At 46.7% G+C, this 22588-nt stretch overlaps 1 protein-coding gene and 1 long non-coding RNA gene across 5 annotated transcripts in view; one reads left to right on the forward strand and one right to left on the reverse strand.

Moving 5' to 3' along the window:
* Positions 1-22588, forward strand: part of Tuba1c (tubulin, alpha 1C) — a 120106-nt gene that overhangs the window by 48905 nt on the left and 48613 nt on the right. The gene's annotated exons all lie outside the window — the stretch shown is intronic.
* Positions 13967-21503, reverse strand: LOC120093830 (uncharacterized). Of its 4 annotated transcripts, XR_015626015.1 has the most exons (4): positions 20570-20658; positions 20231-20374; positions 19281-19439; positions 13967-15413 (listed from the first exon to the last, which is right to left on the reverse strand). It is a non-coding gene; the product is annotated as an uncharacterized LOC120093830 (long non-coding RNA). The 4 variants fall into 4 exon arrangements; XR_015626014.1 differs by lacking the exons at positions 19281-19439; positions 20570-20658 and adding an exon at positions 21446-21503; XR_015626017.1 differs by lacking the exon at positions 19281-19439.

A 22588-nucleotide genomic window follows, 5' to 3' on the forward strand; every position in this document is an offset into this window, starting at 1 on the left:
GTCAGTCCCGCTGTGTCTGGAAGACAGTTTCCTTGCAGAAAGCCTTTGTGCTTTATCTCCGTTGTGTCTGAAATTAGAAACCCAGCGCCAGGCTTCCCAGGGTCCTGTGAAAGACTGAGTCTTTGGGGCTCTGTGGTAGCTCTTGCTGATGGTAGTAGTTACTGTTACCAGCAACCAGGAAGCTCCCAGGTTTTATTGCAAGGCACTCTGGAGCCTCTGTTTGCCTAAACCCCAAGCCAGTGCCAGGGGCACCGCAGATAAAGATCATCGCAAAACCTGCAGCTTCCATTATCCCCCAGTGATTTCAGGGCAAACCGTCTGTTTTGTGTTCAGAGAAAATCAGTCTGAAATGGTGGCTCCGGGAATGCAAGTTTTCACTGCTGAGCGGGAATGCAAGTTTTCACTGCTGAGCTCTAGAAAGATGTTCTGGAATAGATCCGTTACGATAAAGTGCATGTTCTGGTGTCGCCAGCTTTAAACGCATGTAAAGAATCTGAACACAGAGGCAGGGAAGTGACTCGGCAGGTAAAGGTCCTTGGCGCCAAATCGGATGGCCTCAGTTCAATCCCTGGAAGTAACCACAGGAAGGAGTTCTCTAACCTCCTCGAGCAACCGGTGTGCGACCGTGCACACATACACACACTAATGACAACATCGCTAATACTATAAATAAAACATTTTAATGGAGGAAAAAAGAGGGAACCGGTGTGTGTTGGGGATTTAGCTCAGTGGTAGAGCGCTTGTCTAGCAAGCGCAAGGCCCTGGGTTCGGTCCCCAGCTCCGAAAAAAAAGAAAAAAAAAAAAAACTTGAAAGAGGGAGATGGAAGGATTGTTGCAAATTCAAGGGCAGCCTGAGCTACATAGAGAGTACTAGGCTAGCCAGGACTGTTATGACTTAACCGGACCATATCATGAAACAAACAAACAAACAAACAAACAAACAAGAAACTTAGACAAGAAATGGAGACAAGGATTTAAGCTGAGGGGTGATGGTGTGGTGCAATTAATCCTGGCACTCAGGAGGCAGAGGCAGGCCGATCTCTGTGAGTTTGAGGCCAGTCTGGTCTCCAGAGTGACTTCCAGGACAGTCAGGTGAAACCCTGTCAAAAAAAAGAAAGAAAAAAAGAAAGGAAGAAAGGAAAAAAGAAAGAAAGAAAGAAAGAAAGGAAAAGAGAAAAGAAAAAAGAAGGGGGGAGAGAAAAAGAGAGAGAGAGAGAGAGAGAGAGAGAGAGAGAGAGAGAGACCTCAACAGTTGAAAGGACTGAGAGGACCCGGGTTCAATTCCCAGCACTTACATGGCAGCTTACAACTGTCTGTAACTCAAGGATCTGACACCCTCACACAGACATACATGCAGGCAAAACACCAATGTACAGAAGAGAAAAACTAAAAATATAGGTAAAATAAAATATTTATAGAATTAATTGATTTATTTATTAATTAAATTGTGACATCTAGTCCGGGGAGTGAGTTCAATAATTGCTGCCAAGTCTAAGTAAGGTTTGTCCCTAGAACCCAAGGGGTAGATGGAAAGAACTGACCCCTGCTTTTTTGACCTCCACACACAAAATAAATAAATAAATAAAAGGTACAACAATCGACATATGCCAGCCCAGTTATGGACATTATTTTCTATTTTGTTTTATTTTAGTTTGTGTGTATGGGTGTTTTGCCTGCCGTATATTTATAGACCACATGGTACCGGTGTCCAGGATGTCCAGGAGATGATCTGAAATACTTTAGAACTAGAGTTACATATTGTTGTGAACACCATGCGGGCACCTGAACCCAGGTCCTCTGGAAGAGCGGCCCACGATCTTAACCCCTGAGCCATTTTTCCAGCGCCAGTCAGCAAACATTTCTTAAGTAATTACTATCTACCAGTCTCTGTGCCAGGCATCTTTCCCTGTAGCCCAGGAGGCCTTAGATGTGTGATCTTTTTATCTCAGTTGTCTGGACATGCTTTGTAATTTCTGTTTGGTGTGTGTTTTATTTAAAATAGTCTTTCTGTATATCCAGGTTGGCCTGGAACTCGTTCTGTAGAGTAGGCTGGCTTTGAACTCGAAGATGCATCTGGCTCTGCCTCCAGAGGGATGTGATTAAAGGCTGGAACCACCAGCTTAAAGGGATTTTAAAAAAAATATTTCAGTGTTTGCCTGGGTGTCTGTGTGTTCGCCCTGTGCCCACGGAAGACAGAAGAAACACTGCATCCCCTAAAATAGGAGCTAGGACGATTGTAGGCCTCCATCCCAGTGCCGGGTATAAAATCCAGGTCCACTGCAAGACCTGTCTGTCTAGTAATAGCGCCCCCACCCCCCCTAGATACCACCTTTAAGATTTACACTTGTTTACTGGGGGAGAGGTTCCCCATGTTACAGGCACAGAGGGACCCCTGTAGGGAGTCAGTTTTCTCCCAGGGATTGAATTCAAGTCTGTCAGGCTTGTCTAGAGGTGACTTTTCCTGAGTCATCTCAGTGACTAATAGTTTTTCATCCTAAATTCACTGTAGAATCTGGCACTTGACACAGCCTGTAATCCCAGCCCTCGGGCAATGGAGGTAGATTGGCCAACACTCATCCTAAACCACATCCTGAGTTTAAGGCCAGCCTGAGCTACTTGAGACCTTACCTAAGTGTGAGCTGGAGAGACTTCCAGCTGGCAAAGGGGCAGCCGCAAAAAGCCCGAAGACCTGGGTTTGGATGCCCGATGCGTACAGAAGAGCTGGTGTGGCAGATCCAGTCTGTAAGCCCAGCACTGGAGGGTTAGAGACTAATGCTCCTTGGTCAGCTAGCTTAGCCAAATCCACCAAAACTCACCAGATTCAGTGAGAGATCCTGTCTCCAGAACAAAACAAACCAAAACAAACAAAAACACCAGGGGCGACAATAGCGAAAACTCTAAATATAGTAAATAAAGAAATAAACTCATAAAGAGATTTGCACTTAGGGCTAAGGACAGAGCTCCTTTGGTAGAATGCTTGCCTGGTGTGCATGAGGCACTGCGCGCGCGCGCGCACACACACACACACACACACACACACACACACACACACCGTGTGCATGTATGTGTGCGTGTAAGGACAGTAACAGGACCAAGGCCCTGTGTACCTATAATCCAAGTCACCTAGGCTGAGGAGGAAAGGCCGGCAGTTCGAGACTGGTCTTTGACAATTCAGTAAGAATTCATCTGTTTATTTTCAGGGATCTAGTTCTCTCTCTCCACCATGTGGGCTCTGGGCGTGGAACCCAGATCATTGGGGTTCGTGCAGAACAAATGCCTTTACCCCATGAGCCACCTCACCTGCCCTTGGCTTGGTTTTGCTTTTGGTCAGGCTGGCTTCACATGCTCCAGATGTCTGATCTTCCAATTTCCTCCTCCCATTTGCTGACATTATAGACAGTTGTCCGTGTGCCCGGCTAGCAACCTCTCTTTACAGGGGCCAAGCCAACTCTCTTTGCTGATACTCACTCTAACCCTCTCATGGCCTCTTTCCCTACCAGCGGAATGTGAGAGGGGAAAACCCCTACTTGTGTTTTGTTTTGTTTTTTAAGGCCCCAGGACACATGCTGCTTGTGTGAACTCTGTGACCAACCAGCTGAAATGACTCACTTTTGCAGAATTCAACAGACACCTTTGCCTGGAACGTTGGCTGCTGTAGAAAACGTCCTGCTTGACCTCATTCTGCAGATCGCTGGGAAGTAGGATTATGTTCCTCTCAGACCGTAACTAGAGGCCTGGAGTTCCAGGGGGTTTCCTGTCAGCAATGCTGGTACTACTTGGACTACAATTCTAGCTGACTGTTTTCTTTCTTTCTTTCTTTCTTTCTTTCTTTCTTTCTTTCTTTCTTTCTTTCTTTCTTTCTCTCCCTCTTTCTTTTTTTCCTTCTTTCTTAAGATTTTATTTATTTCATGAAGAGGACATCAGATCCCATTACAGATGGTTGTGAGCCACCATGTGGTTGCTGGGAATTGAACTCAGGACCTCTGGAAGAGCAGTCGGTGCTCTTTTTTTTTTTCGGAGCTGGGGACCGAACCCAGGGCCTTGTGCTTCCTAGGCAAGCGCTCTACCACTGAGCTAAATCCCCAACCCCGCAGTTGGTGCTCTTAACCGCTGAGCCATTTCTCCAGCCCGACTGTTTTCTTTCTCTCTTTCTTTCTTTCTTTCTTTCTCTCTCTTTCTTTCTTTTCTATTTTTTGGAGCTGGGGACCGAACCCAGGGCTTTGTGCTTGGTAGGCAAGTGCTCTACCACTGAGCTAAATCCCCAACCCCCCCCCCCAACTGTTTTCTTGATTGCTCAAATAGGAACTGTTTTACACTTCTTTTAGTGCTGAGCTGGCACTCCCTGACAGTCTAGTCCTTTTGGGGACATTGTTAGAGTCTCTGAGGCCAGCTACAGCCAGACAAGTCACTGCCAGTGACCTTTATGTGTCATTGTACCAGTCAAGGGCCTTCCCTTCTGCTCAGGGAACGAGCCCTTCTTTCCTCTACTGAACTCCCTCTCCACACACACGGGGCGATCATTTAGGCTGGACAGCAATTAGCATACTGTATAGAAGGCTGGTGGCCTCAAAACCTGAAGGGGCTGGAACTACACTCCAAACGGTGTTGGTTGGGAAGGACGGAAAGGAACAGTTTTTTGGTGGGCTTTTAAAAGGCGTTTTCTAAAGCAGCAGGAGTGGTTCTTTTTCCATCCTGGGGTGAGGGACAGGGGCGAAGCTCTCCCAGAAAACAGGTGCAGAGGAGAAGCCGTTACTGGAAGCACAAAGAGCAGCTTAATGTTGGGAGGGAGGCTGGATGGGTGCCAGGAGACATCCCAGGAGAGGGTACTGCCAAGCAACGGGCACACAGAGAGCTGACGGAGCCTTCTTCTAAACGCTGACCGCTGGCTCCGAGAGGTTCTATCAGAGCACTGCATCGGAAAGCTCCGTAGGCTTTAAAATAATCATGGAGACTCTGGAGCAGCCCGAAGTCTGGGAGTCTAAGAAGCAAGTAGGGAGATGGCGAATCCATCAGCTCTCAGTGGAATGGCTCTTCGGCTCCACACGGCCAGACATTCAGTGTCGCCGCCTTGTCTGTGCCTTTGAAATGGCCACTTTCAATCTAAGTGTCTCCTAAATGCTTCCCAGACACTTCTTGGGGGAGGAGGGGAACGTATAAAGAACACACCATTTTAGCCAGCCAGCATAGGGTTAACTGTGCTTCTGTACAGGCAGAACTGAAAGTCAGAGGCTAGAGGCTAAGGCGGGTGGGCAGGCAGGACAGGGAAGGGGGGTAACTGGGAAGGGGGTGTTATCATTTGAGACGTAAACAAATGGGATGATTAATTAAGAGAGAGAGGGGGTTGGTGGGGAGAAAGAGGGTGAGTTTGGGATGTTTCCTAACCATCAGCGGTCGTCTGACTAGTGGGGACTCTTAAGCCAGAAAAGCAAAATCCAGAGAGGCAGAACCCAGTGTGGACAGAGCCAGGCCTTTTGGCTCTTCAGCTGGCAGCACACACCCACTCCAGCGTTTGAAGAGGTTTGGGCAAAGGAAACCACAGAGCAGGTGGTGCAGTGACTCAGACCGATGTCTCGCCCGTCCCAAAGCAACACAGCAATTCTGTTTTTCACTCACCTCTTAGTTTTTAATCTGTCCTTCTCAAATGTGGTATTGTAGTGTACTAGACAGTGGATGTAGGCACTGGGGGGGACAATGGGGGGAGCATCCTACAGACATTCTTTGAACAGTTAACTTTCCGCCTCCTTTCACGATAGGCTGCAATCTGTCTGCACAGGCTTGATGACCTTCTAGGCAGTGTCAGCTACCGCAGTAACCTATTCCTGCCGCACAGCACTGGTTTCTCTTCTCCATAGCAACCGAATCCCAAGGCTCTTTACTAGGATGCAATCCAGGGACCACAGGAGACACGAAGCAAAGCGTCAGCTCCTCAAGCTGGTTGATGCCTGAATAAGTAATAAGGAGAGGGCTGTGGTAATTGGTATGATATAAAAATGTAATAACAGGATGTGTCTAGAGCTTGGCTGTGGGCCTTTAATTACCTTCTCGTCACCTTTATTACTGTCTTCTGCTCTCCTAGATACACAGTCCCCTCAGCCGCCAGGCAGTCGCTGGGGGGGACTTGTTCGTTCTTTGAGAACAACCGATCAAAAGGAGACAACCAGTCAAATGGGAACTTTTTCTTTATTTTATTTTATTTTTTTCTCGGAGCTGGGGACCGAATCCAGGGCCTTGTGCTTGCTAGGCAAGCGCTCAACCACTGAGCTAAATCCCCAACCCCCAAATGGGAACTTTTTATACAAATGTTTGTTTGTTTGTTATGTGTTTGTTTGGTATTTTAGGGTTTCTGTTGCTGCAGTGAACCACCGTGACCAAGAAGCAAGTTGAGGAGGAAAGGGTTTATTCAGCTTACACTTCCACATTGCTGTTCATCACCAAAGGAAGTCAGGACTGAAGCTCAAGCAGGCCAGGAAGCAGGAGCTGATGCAGAGGCCATGGAGGGATGCTGCTTACTGGCTTGCTTCCCCTGGCTTGCTCAGCCTGCTCTCTTATAGAACCCAAGACCACCAGCCCAGGGACGGCTCCACCCACAATAGGTTGAGCCCTTTCACCTTGATCACTAATTGAGAAAATGTCCTACCCATAATGGGTTGAGCCCTCTCACCTTGATCACTAATTGAGAAAATGTCCTACAGTTAGATCTCATGGTGGCATTTCCTCAACAGAGGCTCCTTACTCTCCGATGACTCTTACTTGTGTCAAGTTGTCACATAAAACCAGCCAGTACGGGGTTGGAGATTTACCTCAGTGGTAGAGCGCTTGCCTAGCAAGCGCAAGGCCCTGGGTTTGGTCCCCAGTTCCAAAAAAAAAAAAAAAAAAAAAAAAAAGGAAAAAAAATAGCAGCCGAAGGATTCTTTAAGTGTGCTCCGTGTCTGTAAGGCGCCGCACGCCATCCACGTGAAGTAGGCACTTCACGGTTTTTTTCTACGTTTCCATTTTTTGTTTGTTTTGTTTTAAAACAGAGTCTTACCACATAACCCAGGCTGGCCCGAAATTTTTATTTCTGGGTTAATTTTGGGTATTAGGACATAGACGTGAGAAGGTGAGCCACTTTCTTGATGGCATAAGATAGCTCTGTGAAACAGCCCGGATTGGAGAATATAGTCAAATTCTAGAACTTCTGACTGAAAGAAATATAAATTATGGTCCATACACTGGATAAATCCAGTTGAAGGGAACATGATTAGTGTGTACTTTTAGCAGCCTGGTGAATTACACAACACACACATTATAATTAAGTGCCAAGCGCTTCAGGAGTCTGGAGGTTGAGAGGGCAGGGACTAGCAAGCGAGATCTTATGAAGAATGATCTTGGAGCTGAGCATTGGATGATCTCTCAGATGTGCATGAGGAAAGGAACGAGGAGGACCTTGTCCTAGAAGGTGAAACAGCCATCTTGCCCACAGCTGAGTGCAGCTGATGGGACTGGCCGGACCAGCTTTGAAGGCCTTTAAAGTAAGGCAGAGTTTAAGCTTACAGCTTAACAAGAATACAGTCATTAAAGGCCCTAGATCAGTCGAGCAGCACAACAAAAGGGTGTTTAAAGAGGATGTGTTTGGTTGCTAGTTTTGGTGGCTCAGATCTGTAATCCTAGCACTCAAGAGGCTGACCCAAGAGGATTGCTTCGAATTTAAGGCCAGCCAGAGCCGCAGGATGAGGTAAAGGAAAGGCCCCCGAAGAGGTGACACACAAGCTGGGCTCTGATACAATTGGCCTTCTTAGCAAAAGCCGTCATCCTGGCAAAGGCTCGGAGTCGGGTGTGAGAGAGGATACTCATTCCAGGCTGAGCCCAGGAAGAGCAATGTGTTGATGAGGCTTGGGAAGAGGAGAAAAGCTACAGAATATAGGGTTCAGGGAGCGGGCCCAGCCTGACAGGGCTGATGTCAGAGACACATTGAGGAACGAAGTAAATGGAAAAGAGAAGTATTTATTTATTTATTTATTTATTTATTTATTTATTTATTTATTTATTTATTTATTGCAGTGTGTGTGTGTGTGTGTGTGTGTGTGTGTGTGTGTGTGTGTGTGTGTGTGTAGAGGTTAGAGGATAACTGTATGTTGTAACCATCCATTCTGGGTTCAAGTTTGTCAGCGCACCACACTGCACCTGCCAATATTTGTGGTGCTGCCGACCTGTGCGTGCTAGAGTAGCGTTTACCTCCGGAAGTACAAGTCTCTCACTTTTTAGTTAAAGCCAGGCACGATGGTACAGTTCTATCCTCCCCTCATTTTGGAGGTAGTGGCAAGAGGAACATAGCGAATGTGTGGCCAGCCTGGTCTACTATTAAGTTCCAGGCCAGGTATGCACAAGACTGACTCTTGTTTCAAAAGACAAAACAAGGGCTGGGGATTTAGCTCAGTGGTAGAGCGCTTACCTAGGAAGCGCAAGGCCCTGGGTTCGGTCCCCAGCTCCGAAAAAAAAAAAAAAGAACCAAAAAAAAAAAAAAAAAAAGACAAAACAAAAATGTTGGCAGCATAGCTGAGCACGTGACGTGACGTCTGGGCACGTGACGTCTGGGCACGTGGCGTCTGGGCTCGTGGCGTCTGGCACCGTGGCATTTGTTAACTTCCAAGCTGCTTGGTAGACAGAGAGAGGGGAAGAGTCATTTGAGCTTAGATGTTCACAGACATCGTAAACAACGCAGTAAGACCCTCATCTAAAGAAGAAAAAGAAAGAAGAAATGTATTTATATGGGCAGTGGTCTCTGTCAGTCTTTGCCTTCAGGCTTGTTTCTTCCTGTCGGGGCCCCTACCATCGGAATCGACGGTCCACCTTACCATCGGAATGTTCTAAAATGTACTTTGGAGGGGCCAGCAAGACGGCTCATCAGATAAAGGCTCTTGCCTGATGACCCAAGTTCATTCTCTAGGACCCCCAGACTGCAGGAGAGAACTGACTTCCTCGGGTTGTTCCGTGCCCTCCATGTGCTGTGGCAAGCCACGTACAAATAAACAAGTATGATAACTAGGGCCTCAAGAGGGGGCTCTTCCAGAAGACCTGGGTTTGGTTCCCAGCACCCAAACTGCAGCTCTCAACTCTCTAACTCAAAGCCTCTTCCTTCTTTCCTTAAAAAGATATGTATTTATTTTTACGTGTATGGGTGTTTTGCCTGCATGCATGTCTATCCACCATGTACATATTGTGCCCAGGGGATGTCAGACCTCTCAGAACTGGAGTTGCCTTGTGGGTTTAGTGCCCAGCCCCCACATAATGGTTCATATCAGTTCTTAACTCCCGACCCAGGGATCTGACCCTCCCTTCTGGCTTCCTCAGGATTTGGATGTACAAATAGTTCGCATATGTACATGAAGGCAAACACTCATCTGCATGAATTAAAATTTAAAAGAACCTATGTCCAGGTGTAGTGGCGCAGGCCTTTAATCCCAGTACTTGGGAGACAGAGGCAGGGGGATCTCTGTGAGTTCGAGGTCAACTTTGTCTGGTTTATAGAGCTCTGTAGTGAAAACCTGTTTGGAGAAAAGAACAAAACACCCACCCCAATCCCTAAATCAACAAACAACCACAGTTTGGATCATGTCACTTCCTTGCTGAATTATAGACCTTACCAACCCAGACTCCTTTGTCTCTTTTGTATTTCACTGAGCTTCCCCCCCCCCCCCCCCCAGCAGCTGAGGACCAAACCCAGGGCCTTGAGCTTGCTAGGCAAGCGCTCTACCACTGAGCTAAATCCCCAACCCGGAGCTCCCCTCTTCTTGAGGCTGCTTCTTTAAACTATGCATTAAAACTTGCCCCTGGGGCTGGAGAGATGACTCAGTAGTGGTTGAGAGCACTGACTGCTCTTCCAGAGGTCCTGAGTTCAATTCCCAGCAACCACATGGTGGCTCACAGCCGTCTGTAATGAGATCAGATTACAGATTACTGATCGCATACATAAAATAAAGAAATCTTTAAAAAAAAAAACTTTCCTCTTACAGGTTCATAGTCTGTCTCCTTGTCTGTCTCTGTCTCTTCTCTGTCTGTCTGTCCCTCTCTAGCATACAGCTTAGGCTGGCCTTACTATGGTAGGTAATGTTAGCTTTTTCTTTTTCTTTTCTTTCTTTTTTTAAAAAATAAAGTCTCTTTTTTTATTTTACTTTATGTCTGTGAGTATGCTGTTGCTATCCTCAGACACACCAGAAGAGGGCATCAGATCTCATTATAGATGGTTGTGAATCACCATGTGGTTGTTGGGATTTGAACTCAGGACCTCTGGAAGAACAGTCACTGCTCGTAATCGCTGAGCATCTCTCCAGCCCCTCTTTTTGCTCTTTTGATATAGGGTCTCACTATGTAACTCTGGCTAGCCTGGAACTCACTCTAGACCAGCCTGGTCTAGAACTCACAGAGATCCACTACCTCTGTCTCAAAAGTGCAGGGATTACATATGGTGCCATTCCCTAGCAATTTCCCCCAACACATACTTCCTGGTTTTTTGTTTGTCTGTTTGTTTGTTTGTGGCTGTTCTTTGGTGACAGGGTCTCATGTAGCCCAGGCTAGCTTCAAACTTTCTATATAGTTAAGGATCATCTTAAAAGGACAGCTTCTAGATTGCAGGCATGGATTCCCAAGCTAGGCTACATGGCCGATCCTCAGCTACAAGCCCTGAGTTTGCACCCAACCACTCCCTGGAGGCTTGGGAGGGAGTAACATTTATTTCTCACAGCTTGGCTACAGTATCACCTCTCCTGTGATTTTTTTTTTTTTTTTTTTTGGTTCTTTTTTTCGGAGCTGGGGACCGAACCCAGGGCCTTGTGCTTCCTAGGCAAGCGCTCTACCACTGAGCTAAATCCCCAACCCCTCTCCTGTGATTTTTATATAATCACTTGAACCTCCAGCAAGGGAAATTCACCACTCCTCCCTTCCATCCTGGTCCCGTAGTGGGGGTTCCTCTGCACAGAAGAAGCGTCTCCTCCCCCGGCTCCTTCACAAGCTCCACTCCACTCAGTGATTCACATCTTCTCTGGAGTCAGTGTTTGGGGGGCTGAGAGCTCAGTGGTTATGTGCTTTAAAAGACCTTTGAGTAGGTGAATGGACTCGGTGATTGGGCTACATCCTTGCCTGGTAAGCGGCCTGTCTCAAGAACTTTCTAAAAGTCTGGCTTACAGTTCTTCAGGCCAAGGTCACAGCCAGGGCCACTCCCAAGCCTGTGGTCCCTAAGTGTCCATTGCTATTTGATGAGTCAGCATCTGCTGTAAGAGCGCTCTCAGGAAGAGTCTAGTTCTGGCGATCCTCTCCTGCACTGAGAATTCCTTCTGCGAGGGAAGAGTGGTTTTCCTGACCAGTGTGGTTTATTATCAAGGATGGGGAGAGGGGTGTCAATGAGGGGGCTATGCCAGGACCAAAGAATCAGCAGGTTCCTGTTCAGGGTCAGGGGTTATTGGCTGTTAGTGAATACCTCTGTGCTTGTCAGTTGTCAGATCCACTGTTTTCTGTCTGCTTTCTAACCTCCCAAACAAAGCTATGAGGTTAGATGACCTCATATAGATAGATTTGAATGAGCTCATATATCCGAATACAGTCATCTAAACTAATATGTAACGTGTGTGTGTGTGTGTGTGTGTGTGTGTGTGTGTGTGTGTGTGTAGCTCAGAGACAACATGTGGGACACTAGGTCTTTCCCCCCATCAGGTAGGCTCTGGGCATGGAACTTAGATCTTAGAGAGAAGCAGCCTTACCCACTGAGCCCTTCGACTGTTCTTAGACTAGATGACCTCTAAGGTCACTTTCAGTAACCATTTCAAGGCATAACTCTTTTTTTCTTTTTAATGCTCATACCCTGGTATATTTTTAGAATTTATTTATTTATTTGTTTGCTTACTTATTATAAATACACTTAAGATGTCTTCAGACACACCAGAAGAGGGCATGGGATCTCATTACAGATGGCTGTGAGCCACCATGTGGTTGCTAGGATTTGAACTCAGGACCTCTGGAAGAGCAGTCAGTGCTCTTAACCGCTGAGCCATCTCTCCAGCCCATGAATGTAATTTTAAAATAAAGAAAAATAGACTGGTGGAGGCAGAGGCAGGATGATTTCCACAAATTTAGATCCAATCTGGTCTATATAGCAAGTTCCAAGACAGCCAAGGCTATATGGTTAGACTGGGTACCCTGGGCAGAACAGTAGGAAGAGTGCTTGGCTAGCGTGTACAATCCCTAGGTTAGACTTCCATTGCTGAACCAGAGATATAGGAGGCCCTGAAGAAACAAAGAAAGGAAGGAAGGGAAGAAGGGGGGGAGGGGAGGGGAGGAGAGGGGAAGGAGAGAGAGTGTGTATACCTAATCCCCCTTTCTGAGGCTTGCAGAAAAAACAAAGGTCACAGTGTTACAGACAAAGATTACAGTGTTACAGACAAAGGTAACAGTGTTACAAAGGTTACAGTGTTAATATGAACAATATAGGGTATCACTTAACAATACTCCCATAACCTACACAGGTGATCCCCTTTCAGTATTGAGGGTAAGAAAACTCAGACTGCCAGGAGCTTTTACTGAAAGAGCAGAGCTTTAACCGACAGGCAAAGAAAGACTGAGAAAGAGAGAAAGAAAAAAAGAAAGAAAAAAAACCCGACAGACTGAAAGCTGCTGGTATGTATTTCTATCATCTGTTGACTAGGACGAGGGGCTCCAGTCCCACGGGCACAATGACAAGGTCGGCCCCCATCTCTTCTCTGTGTTCTTGGCAACAGCCAGTCAAACCAGAAAGAACAATCTGTCAAATCTAATTAGAGTAGAAGAAAGTGAACAATGGATGCCCAGTTCTGAACTGATAGCCGTGGTTAATGACGGGAGGACCTCAGAAGGACAAGGGAGGGTGTATTTCCTGTGCTTGGAAACGGGTCCTTCAGATCAATCCTTTTCTTCAGAGTGTAAAGCGTCTCTAACTGGATTCTTATCTACCTCACCATAAATCTTCAGGTCGCTTTGCTTTTTAAAATTGTGACACTGTGTGCATGCTGTTGACCATGGGGCTGCGTGTATGCTGTTGCTAATGGGGCTGTGTGCATGCTGTTAATGTCATGAGTGGGTTCTTATTTCTTTTCTTTTCTTTTCTTTTCTTTTTTTTTTTTGGAGCTGGGGACCGAACCCAGGGCCTTGTGCTTGCTAGACAAGCGCTCTACCACTGAGCTAAATCCCCAACCCCAGGTTCTTATTTCTTATTTTTTTTTCTTTTTTTTTTTTTTTTTTTTTCGTGGCTGGGGACTGAACCCAGGACCTTGCGCTTCCTAGGTAAGCGCTCTACCACAGAGCCAAATCCCCAACCCCTCTTATTTCTTTTTTTGTGTGTGTTAAGTTATACCAATGACATTAGCATTTCTCGGGGTTGGGGATTTAGCTCAGTGGAAGAGCGATTGCCTAGTAAGCACAAGGCCCTGGGTTCGGTCCCCAGCTGGGGTGGGGGGGGCAAAGACATTAGCATTTCTCTATCTTTGAAATCCTCTTAATACAAGGCTTATGATTTCATTGCTGAAATTTCACAAGCGTCTGAAGTTTTATTAGGGTCATAAATAACCCTGTAAGATTAAGGTGCAGATGTAACCCTTACACACTGTAAGCTGCCAAACTATTTACGTTTTTTTTTTTTTCTTCTTCTTCTTCATTTTTTTTTTTTTTTCCGGAGCTGGGGACCGAACTCAGGGCCTTGTGCTTGCTAGGCAAGCGCTCTTCCACTGAGCTAAATCCCCAACCCCCTATTTACGTTTTTGATTTGTATTTTAAACGGCCTCTCCGATCTGGGTGATTGATCTAACATATCGAAAAACGGATTTCACAGGGAAGAGAGATGTATTTTTTTTCATTCGGTTAAATATATTTCTTAAAAATTAATAGATGAACCAGATTATTGTTGCTTAAAAAGATACATTTGTACAATGTAAAGTTTCAAATCAGTGAAGACTGTCTGTCAAGCTATTATATCAGATTCCAATGCTTTATTCATTTAACTTGGCATCGTGTGGGCATTTAGTCATGAACAAATGTTCTCAGGGTGGACATTTGGGTATCTTACAAAGATAAAATTAAAAATCAGGTGAGGGTGAAGGACTGGGGTGGGGCAAGAGAGAGCAGCCAGGCGGGGACCCACAAGTTCCAGTGGCCTGAGCGATTGTCCATTTAATCCTCACAGCACTTTCAGGAACCTGTTTCTTTCTATTCTCTCAACTCAGTAGATAAGGAAATTAGTTCAACAACACAAAGGAACAGAGTCAGGCCTCCCCCAGTCCGGGCTGGTCCCGTTCCAAGAGCCACACTTGAGAACCTTTCCGATTGACTTAAGAAACATTAAATATTAAAAACCATTGAATTCACGATGAGACGTTAAGCCGAGCCAACATCTATCTGTCTCTATGGACACAGACGGTGGCTTTAGCCTGGTGTGTTCACGCCACTCCCATTACAGCTCGTGGTTAATCTTCTATTTTCTTTTCAAAAAATGTTTATTAGATTTTTTTTATTCTGATCTATTTTCTGACAGCGTCTTTGCCCGCCCCACCCAGTCCTTTGTCCCCTTCCTCTCACACACCCATTACGTTAATAAACCTTGCAAAATATCACTACTCTCTCACCTCGAGCCCGGCCCCCGCCCAGAGAACCAAGGTTCCCCACATTTCTCCTTCGGTCATCATGGATGTATGTGTATAAGTGTGTCATTGTTCTGTGTGACTTTTAAAAACAGAAACGGCGCCATGCTGTATTTTCTGTTTGAAGAGCCCTTTTCCTACCCGTGCCCTACCGAGCTCCTTTTAAATGTTTCCGCCTCTTCCTCCCAGCTGTTGTGCGGCCAGCTTCAGAACCGCTTTCGCTTGTTTTCACTCTTGAAATGACTTCATGGCACAAGTCAACAACATCTAACTGGGTTTGTATTCACGGGGCGTGTTGAAAACAGGCATCCGCGTTATGGCTGACTGGAGTGTTACTAACAACACAGAGGAAAGGGAAGTAGCAGGCGGCCGGTATCTGCACTGTGAGCTCAAAGAGAGTCCCAGCGCAGGCGCGCTTTGTTCTCGCCATTATCGTCAGCCCCCTGCCTCCGGGTAGTTAACCCACACTCTCTGGTCTTTTATTCGTTTCACTTGAGGTAGTAGTGACCGACTCATGATGACAATGTTGTAAAGACGAAGTGAGGTAGCATAGGGATCGATGGCAAACCTGGTGTACTGAGTGCTTTCACTTCTCAGGGGGGCGGGGCTGGTCTTTCAGAGGAAGCACTTAACTGAGGCTCAAAGAAGGGCTCATGAATGGCGCTATGGGTGTGGTCGGCAGCCTTGAAGCTCCTGGAGGACAGAAATGATGATGCCCACCTGTGATCCAAATCCTTGGTAGAGTGAAGAAGCCAGCCTGTCCGATACCGGGAGACCCTGTCCAAAACCAAACCAAACAGAAACAACAGCAACCACAAAACTAAATTAGAGGCCCTGGAGAATGGCAGCTGGGACCACTGTTGAGGAGCTTGTGGTGTTTCTTGTGTGACGTCTGTTACATATAAAATAGGGTAATCGTAATGTCTGATTTGTTCCAAGTGCCCCGTCCTAAAATCCTCACAGCAGCACTCGTGTCGCGGCCTGCGTTTCTAAATGAGATAATCTGTGAATGGAAAGCACTTAGTATATTTTGGGCATAAATGATGTATGGGGTATTGTACTATGCTGACAGTGTGGTATAAACGTGGGATTAGCCGACATTCACTGTCTAATGCTTTTCTTAGTTGTTTTATTTCTTTTTGAGATGACCTCAAGGAGTTGGGGTGGGGTGCCGCGCGGGGGAGGGTATCCTGTCTTTGAACTCTTGAATTTCCTACTTCTGCCTCCTGAGTGCTGGGGTTACAAGCTTACGCCATCACACCGGACTAGTGCAGCACACCTGATTAATTCCCTGGATGAATTCCCCGGATACCCTCTGCATGTCACCACCTGTGACTTTTAATAATTTTTTTCAGATTATGAAAATTTTTTATCAACCTTTTTCTTTAACTGAGAAGGTAAAGATAAGCCTGTGACATCGGCTTATTGTTCTAGCTGGGGCTCGAATCCGAAAGGGGAGCCTCCGGAGAGTCTCTGGGAGGAGGGCTGAGAGGAGGGCTGGAGCAGCTGCAGGCAGCTTGTCTCCTGCTGCTTAGCTCTCTCAGAAGCACTGGAGCACGCAAATATTCCATTGTTGTGGGCACAGCGCAAGCGGATATCTAGCAGGCAGATGAAACTTGGTAGGAACTAAAACTCACAGGAGCAATGAGCCGGCATACGTAGGAAAGGAGCCTGATTTGGGGGGTGTGGGGGAAGTCCAAGTAATAAACCTGAGTCGTTTTAAAAATGTCTGCCTGGGGTTGGGGATTTAGCTCAGTGGTAGAGTGCTTGCCTAGCAAGCGCAAGGCCCTGGGTTCGGTCCCCAGCTCCGGAAAAAAAAAAAAAAAAGTCTGCCTATCCCTCTCAGCTCAGAGAGATTTCTCTAACCCACAGAACCTGTTTTTAGGGTGTGTGTGTGTGTGTGTGTGTGTGTGTGTGTGTGAACTCATCCCAGCCAGCCCCAAACTGAAATTCCAATTCAACAAAAAAAGATGACTTCAGCTGTCAAGAGCTGGAGCCACATGTGAATTTTGGTCTGAGTCAGGCAGCAGATGGGCCAAGTGTTCCGGGGAATGTGACAGAGCCCGAGGCCTGAGCCAAGCCCCTTTGCCTTAATTCCAGGCTTAGCTCAGAGAGAAACAATTCGGAATGGCTTTCTTTTAAAGGGACAATGTTAAAATATTCTTTTGGTTTTGTGTGTTATTTATTGACTTGGGGTATTAGGGGTTGAAGTCTGTAGCATGCACTGCAAAAGCTCTACCTTTTTTTTTTTCTATTGTTTCTTTGACAGGGTTTTTACCTTGTAACCAGGGTGGCCTTGAACATGACACCCTACTGCTTTGGCGACCAGAGTGCTAAGTGTGCCCCACCATGCCCAGGTTAGATTACTTTTATAAGAAAACCAACTAATTATGTGAAAACAGTGTGCTAAAAAAAGCCCCCTTTTTACACTGAAAGAGATTTCTCTTCTTCCTTCTCCTTTCTAGCCTGGGCCCCCCAGAAAGGATTTCTTTGTGTAGCCCTGGCTGTTCCTAAACCCACAGAGAGTCATTGTCTCTGCCTCCTGACACTGAAGAGATTTCTTAGCAGACAAATTTCTCTGATGGTGTGTGATAAGTTAATTCTCTGCTGCTTGTGAACTGAGCCAGTTCAAGCCAGATTAGGTTATACTGAAGGCAGGTTTATTAGGGGGAACTCGCTGGCCCCAAGCACTAAAGCCAGGGGAGTTGCCAAGGGGAGAGAAGGGGGAGAGGGAGAAGGAAAGAGAGAAAGAGAGAGAGCACAAAATGTTTGGACTATATAGGGAAGAGTCCTTGGGGAAGGGCAGCCCAACCCCTGGGCTGGAAAGTTTAGGGTTGGGGGCAGGGTATGCCAGGTAGGGACTGAGGAATGCTGGGAGAACCTGGAGGGCTGGTCTACTTTGGTATGTAAAATATGCAGCTCAGTGCCTTGTCTTGGGGTCTGAAACCGAACAGTGTATAGTTGTTGAGTTAAGCAGTTGGACACTAGCAACACCACTGTTATAAGGTGCATAGGTTGATAAACCATTGCCTCAGTCCCTCTATATTCCAAAGAAACTGGTAAAAGAAAGTACATTTAATAATAGTTTGGCCAAAACAGAGAGACTTCTCTCCTCCCCATGTTACAGGTTAGCAGAAAAAAAAAACGGGCCTCACATCTACATGCCCTACACATGTTAGCTTTCTGTCTAGGCTCTGCCCCAGTTATCTGGTTACAGCAGTTATGCCTGTCACTATAAAAGGGGCCGCTTGCCCCCTCTTGCTCTCTTACCCTCTTTCTCCCCTTTGTCCCTTCTCTCCCCATTCCCTTCCCCACCCCCGAACTCCTACATGCTCATAGCCGGCTTCTACTACTTTTCTCTCTCTCTCTCTTTCTCTGCCCCTACTACCCTTTCAACCCCCCTCCCCGTGCCCTGAATGAATTCTCTTCTATACTATACGGGTCGTGTGGCTGGTCTCTCAGGGCAAGGGATGACTCAGCATGAGCCCGCAGGTTAGCAGAAACCCTTCCCCAACACCTCACCACACCTCCATAGAACATATCCCCCTCTCTTTATCTTTTTATCAACACATCACCACAGCCCTGCAGTGATACAAGAACTTACGATCTGAGAATGGATTCTTTTTAGAGTTAAAAAACAACATCAACAACAAACCAAGGCGGACCAGTTATAAGTTTCAGCAGCTCCAGGGTGGGCCGAAAGGAAACTAATAACAATAAAAAGCCCATGTCGTTTGTGTCAGGTCGGACATGGGGAACGAGGAGCCACGTGGTGCTCTGGAGACTTTAGAGAAAGGAGGGAAACGCAGGGGGGGTGTGGGGGGCAGTGTGAAGCAAAACGTGCTTAGAAAAGAGAAGAGCAGGAGAAGTTACGTTTTTCTGAATAATTCAGAATAGTACCTGGCTGTGGTTCCACAGCCCTGCAAGCTGCTGCACTAGGGGTGGATTCTGGGAAGAAAATATAGTGTCTCATTAAAGAACTGTTAAATTACGATGTGAGTCTCTTTATCATGGTCTAAGGAGGCCTAGTGATGGCCCCTTGGCTAAAAGACAGACTCCACCTAACTGAAAGATTGAGCCTCTGTGTTAGCATTCTGTCTAAGCTCCATCCCCACAGCTACCTGGCAACAGCCAGGTATGCTCCGCCCCAGTTGCCTGGCAACAGCCAGGTATGCCTGACTCTATATAAGGGGCTACTTGGCCACTCCTCTTGCCCTCTTCCCCTTCATCCCTTCTCTCTCCATCCTCCCCTCCCCTCTTCCCTCCACGTGCCCATGGCCGGCCTCCTTGCTTCTCCCCTTTTCTACTCTTCTTCTCTCTTTAAGCCTTTCCACATGGAATCATGTTGGTTTGGGGTGCTTTGTCCGAATGTGGGCCTAGGTCAGATATTTCACCAGCTCTTTGCTCTAACACCCACCTCTTACACAAACAATAGCAGTAAATACAATTTAAAAAAATGCAAAGAGGGGTTGGGGATTTAGCTCAGTGGTAGAGAAGGCCCTGGGTTCAGTCCTTAGCTCCGGGGGGGGGGGGGGAGGCAAAGATCGTTTGTTTTGAAAGAGAAAATGACCGGTGTTTCAGTGCCACACCCAGTCCGCACTGCAGACTTCTTCCCAGTGTAACAGTTTTTTCCTCCGAGGTTACCTCAGGCTCTGCACACTGAGTTTGCAAATGAAAAAACGGCAAAGGGTGGGATGGCCGAAGAGAGGGAGGGCTCTGGCGACTCTTTCCCGATTCAGCTTCAGTTTAGGATCTGGACCGAGTTGCCTCTTCCTGAGGGTGGTCTTTGTGTTTTATTTCATTCTGAGGAGAAAGGACTCACTTATGAGATTTTGCTTGGAAGCTCAGATCAAAAATTTTAAAAGATGGGAGTGTTGCTGACTTAGAGTGCAATAACTGAAGGAGAAAAGCAAAACTCAGCAGGTTAGAATTCTAAATATAGCTGGACCTTGCTTTTCACAGTTCTGGGCTCCGGAAGATTCAAGGCTCAGATAGTAGGGGCGAGGAATTTATTTTGCCACCTCCTCCTAAGAGAGGGAAGCAGCTGGTGGAAGAGGGGGAGGAACAGGTGAGAAGCCGGGAGGGGGAGGAAGAGAGAGAGAGAGCATTCTCTATAACAAAAAGCCCATTCCCCTTTCCTCCTCAGAAGTGCTTGGCTTTGTGAGACCTGCCTTTCTCTGCGGAGTGTCTCCACGGGAGGCTCCAGCCGTGCCTTTGGCTCTATAGTCCTTGACCGAGGGAGATGTAAGCCTGCATTGTATTAACTTTTTCTGCTTCTCTGCTTGCATATCTTCTGGCTGAAGGACACTTACGTACAGTACTGGGAGGCATTCTCCTCCTCCCTCTCTGCAGATAAACAAATCTCAAACATCTTCCAGGATCTGCCTGATTCACTAAAACTTACTAAATACCCCCCTTTGTGCTCAAAACAAAGAACCCCTAGTGCTCATCTGGTTGGATCCGGATTGTGAGGGCTTGGAGCCCAGGCACCTATGGGACCTACTAACCCAGCTTTCTTTCTCTTGCTATTGAGCTCCTAATTCAGGTTTTTCTGGCACTGCTGTTGTGAACAAGAGCCTATAGTTAATGCTTACCGATGGGCTGCGCCGAGAATCTCAGTCTTCAGGTCAAACAGGGACCCAGGAAATAGCATTCCTTTTACATCTCCTGCAGTGAACTTTCATACACTGGGCGTGGAGATACATGCCTTTCATCTCCAGAGGCAGGAGGATAAAGCTCTATGGATTAAATGCCATCCAATGTTACTTGATAAGACCTCTCTCAAATAAACAAAAATCATCTAAATATATACATGGTGCATTCTGATTATTGTTATTGCCCAGTTTCTCTGTTTCCCTCCCACCTCTAGAACCTCCTACTGGTTCTGTTTTGTTCCCCGCTGAGCTAGCCAGGGCTCCTTTGTGACCACAGACCGTTTGCTACCGCATGGATACAGGATGAAGACAATGCCTGTCCCTCCCAGAGTCCCATCAGAGGGGTTCGGAGTTTAGGTCGGAAGTGTGGCCACGAGGGCCTTCCGGGATCTCTGATAGATCTCTGACAGCCATCTGCATAATTTCAGGGGCAAGTGTGCTATGAAATCGCCCATCTGTGGGTCTTCATTCTCTTAACAAGAAGTCAGACAAAGTTACGAAAGATTCTTAAGCAATCGCTGTGAGTGGAAGGGACTAAGGAAGACCTAATCACTGAATAATGAGAACGCAGGGTTGTCCATGAGACAGCACCTGCTGCCTAATGAGAGGCAGCACAGTAAGAGCTGCCTTAGCATCATCCTGCTGGCTTCCCGGCAACCAGGCAGGCTGAAGAGCAGATAGCGATCCGTCATCTTTCTGCCGGCTTCAGCCATAGGAGGAAAAGGTGGTACCACAATCCTCTCTTCCAGTGGATGACGACGACGTGTTCTAAGGAGATGGGTGCAGAGGCTCTTGCCAAATGAGGGGAGAGAAAACGGAAGTGGGGAGAGGAGGCGGGACTCCAGAAACCTCATTGCAATCTTCCTAGAATAAAATTATCAGGCAGAAATGACTAGCGCATCTACCTTTAAAACGCAACCCCCTGCTCATATTTAAAGCCTGCCTTATAGCCTCTTTAATAATTGGCAAGTCCCTTTGAGACAGGATAAAATAAAAGTGCACCCCTATTAGGTTCTGTTTTCCATTCTCCACTAGAGTGGTCTAAAGTGACAACGTTATACAAATCAAATTCACCCCTTTTAGCTTTAGGAACCATTAAAACCGCTAAAAAACCCTCAGGGAGATTGTCTTCCCTGACTATAGCAGGCATCGAACCTTCTCGTCCCGGCAGAGGGACGGCTCAAGCTATGTCCCTGGCTCCTAAAGTCCTTGTGAGCTCTCTGGAATGTGCAGGGTCCACGCCCTGCGGGCCCAGCTCTCTGTCGCCTTTGACCAGCAGGCGGCGCTGTCCCGGCGCTGCGGCCACCGCCCGGCTTCCTCCGTGGCCATTTCCGTCGCAGCGGATGAGCTCACCGCCGCCACGCCTTGGAAGTCACCCTGGGCGATTGCTTAGGTTTTTGGACCTCCATGGCTCATTTTTAAGTAACATTTTTTTTCTTGCTTTTAACGTTTCATACATTTACACGCCGTGCATTGATCATAGCCCAGAATTCGATCGCTGCGCTGTATCCTCAACGCCATCGAGCTCCCGTGGCAATTTCTACTGTTTGAAAACGTGGGCAGGCCAAAGGGCTCAGTGGAGAAAAGCGCTTGCAGTTCAGGTCCTGCTCACTGAGAGTAATCCTGGAACACACTTGGAAACCACGACACCGCAATCAGTGGTGCTTTGCCCTGCACACGTGTTCCCACTCAAATACTTAGGACTGGAGCGACGGCTCGGTAGTAAAGAGCGCGTACTGATCTCGGAGAGGACGAGGTCCGGCTCCATAGCCCCCACATTCTCGCTGCTCACAACTGCCTGTTACTCCAGTTCTAAGAGATCGGGTGACTTCAAACCTCTATGCAGGTGGTGCACATAAACTCACACAGCTACATGTGGTACGTGTACATGAAGATAATAAATAAATCCTCTTTTCTTTTTACAAAAGTGGGAAGCCTAATGAACAAATATTCCTTAAATTTTTTTTAATATTCCTTAAAAAAAAAACCTGCATTTTTTTTGTTTTAGTCGACTTTTTTAAAGACCTCAACTTTAATTCCACCAATTCTTATAAAAAGGGCCTCTGACACGACAAAGGAGGCTTTATATGATGAAAAGGAAGATATCTCTTTTAACTCTTGGGTTTTTTTTTTTCCCCAGTCTTCTGCAAGCATGGCGTACACAAGAACTGGAGAAAATTCAGCTGTGGCGCCATCTGCTGGACACTGATATGCCGAAAGAACTTGCAGGTCGAACTTGTAAGGCGTCGCGGTTATCAGTGAAAACCTTGCTTTTTTTTTTTTTTTTTTTTGGTTCTT

This window comes from Rattus norvegicus, chromosome 7, assembly GCF_021556685.1.
Source record: "Rattus norvegicus strain SHRSP/BbbUtx chromosome 7, alternate assembly SHRSP_T2T, whole genome shotgun sequence".
NCBI lineage: Eukaryota > Metazoa > Chordata > Mammalia > Rodentia > Muridae > Rattus > Rattus norvegicus.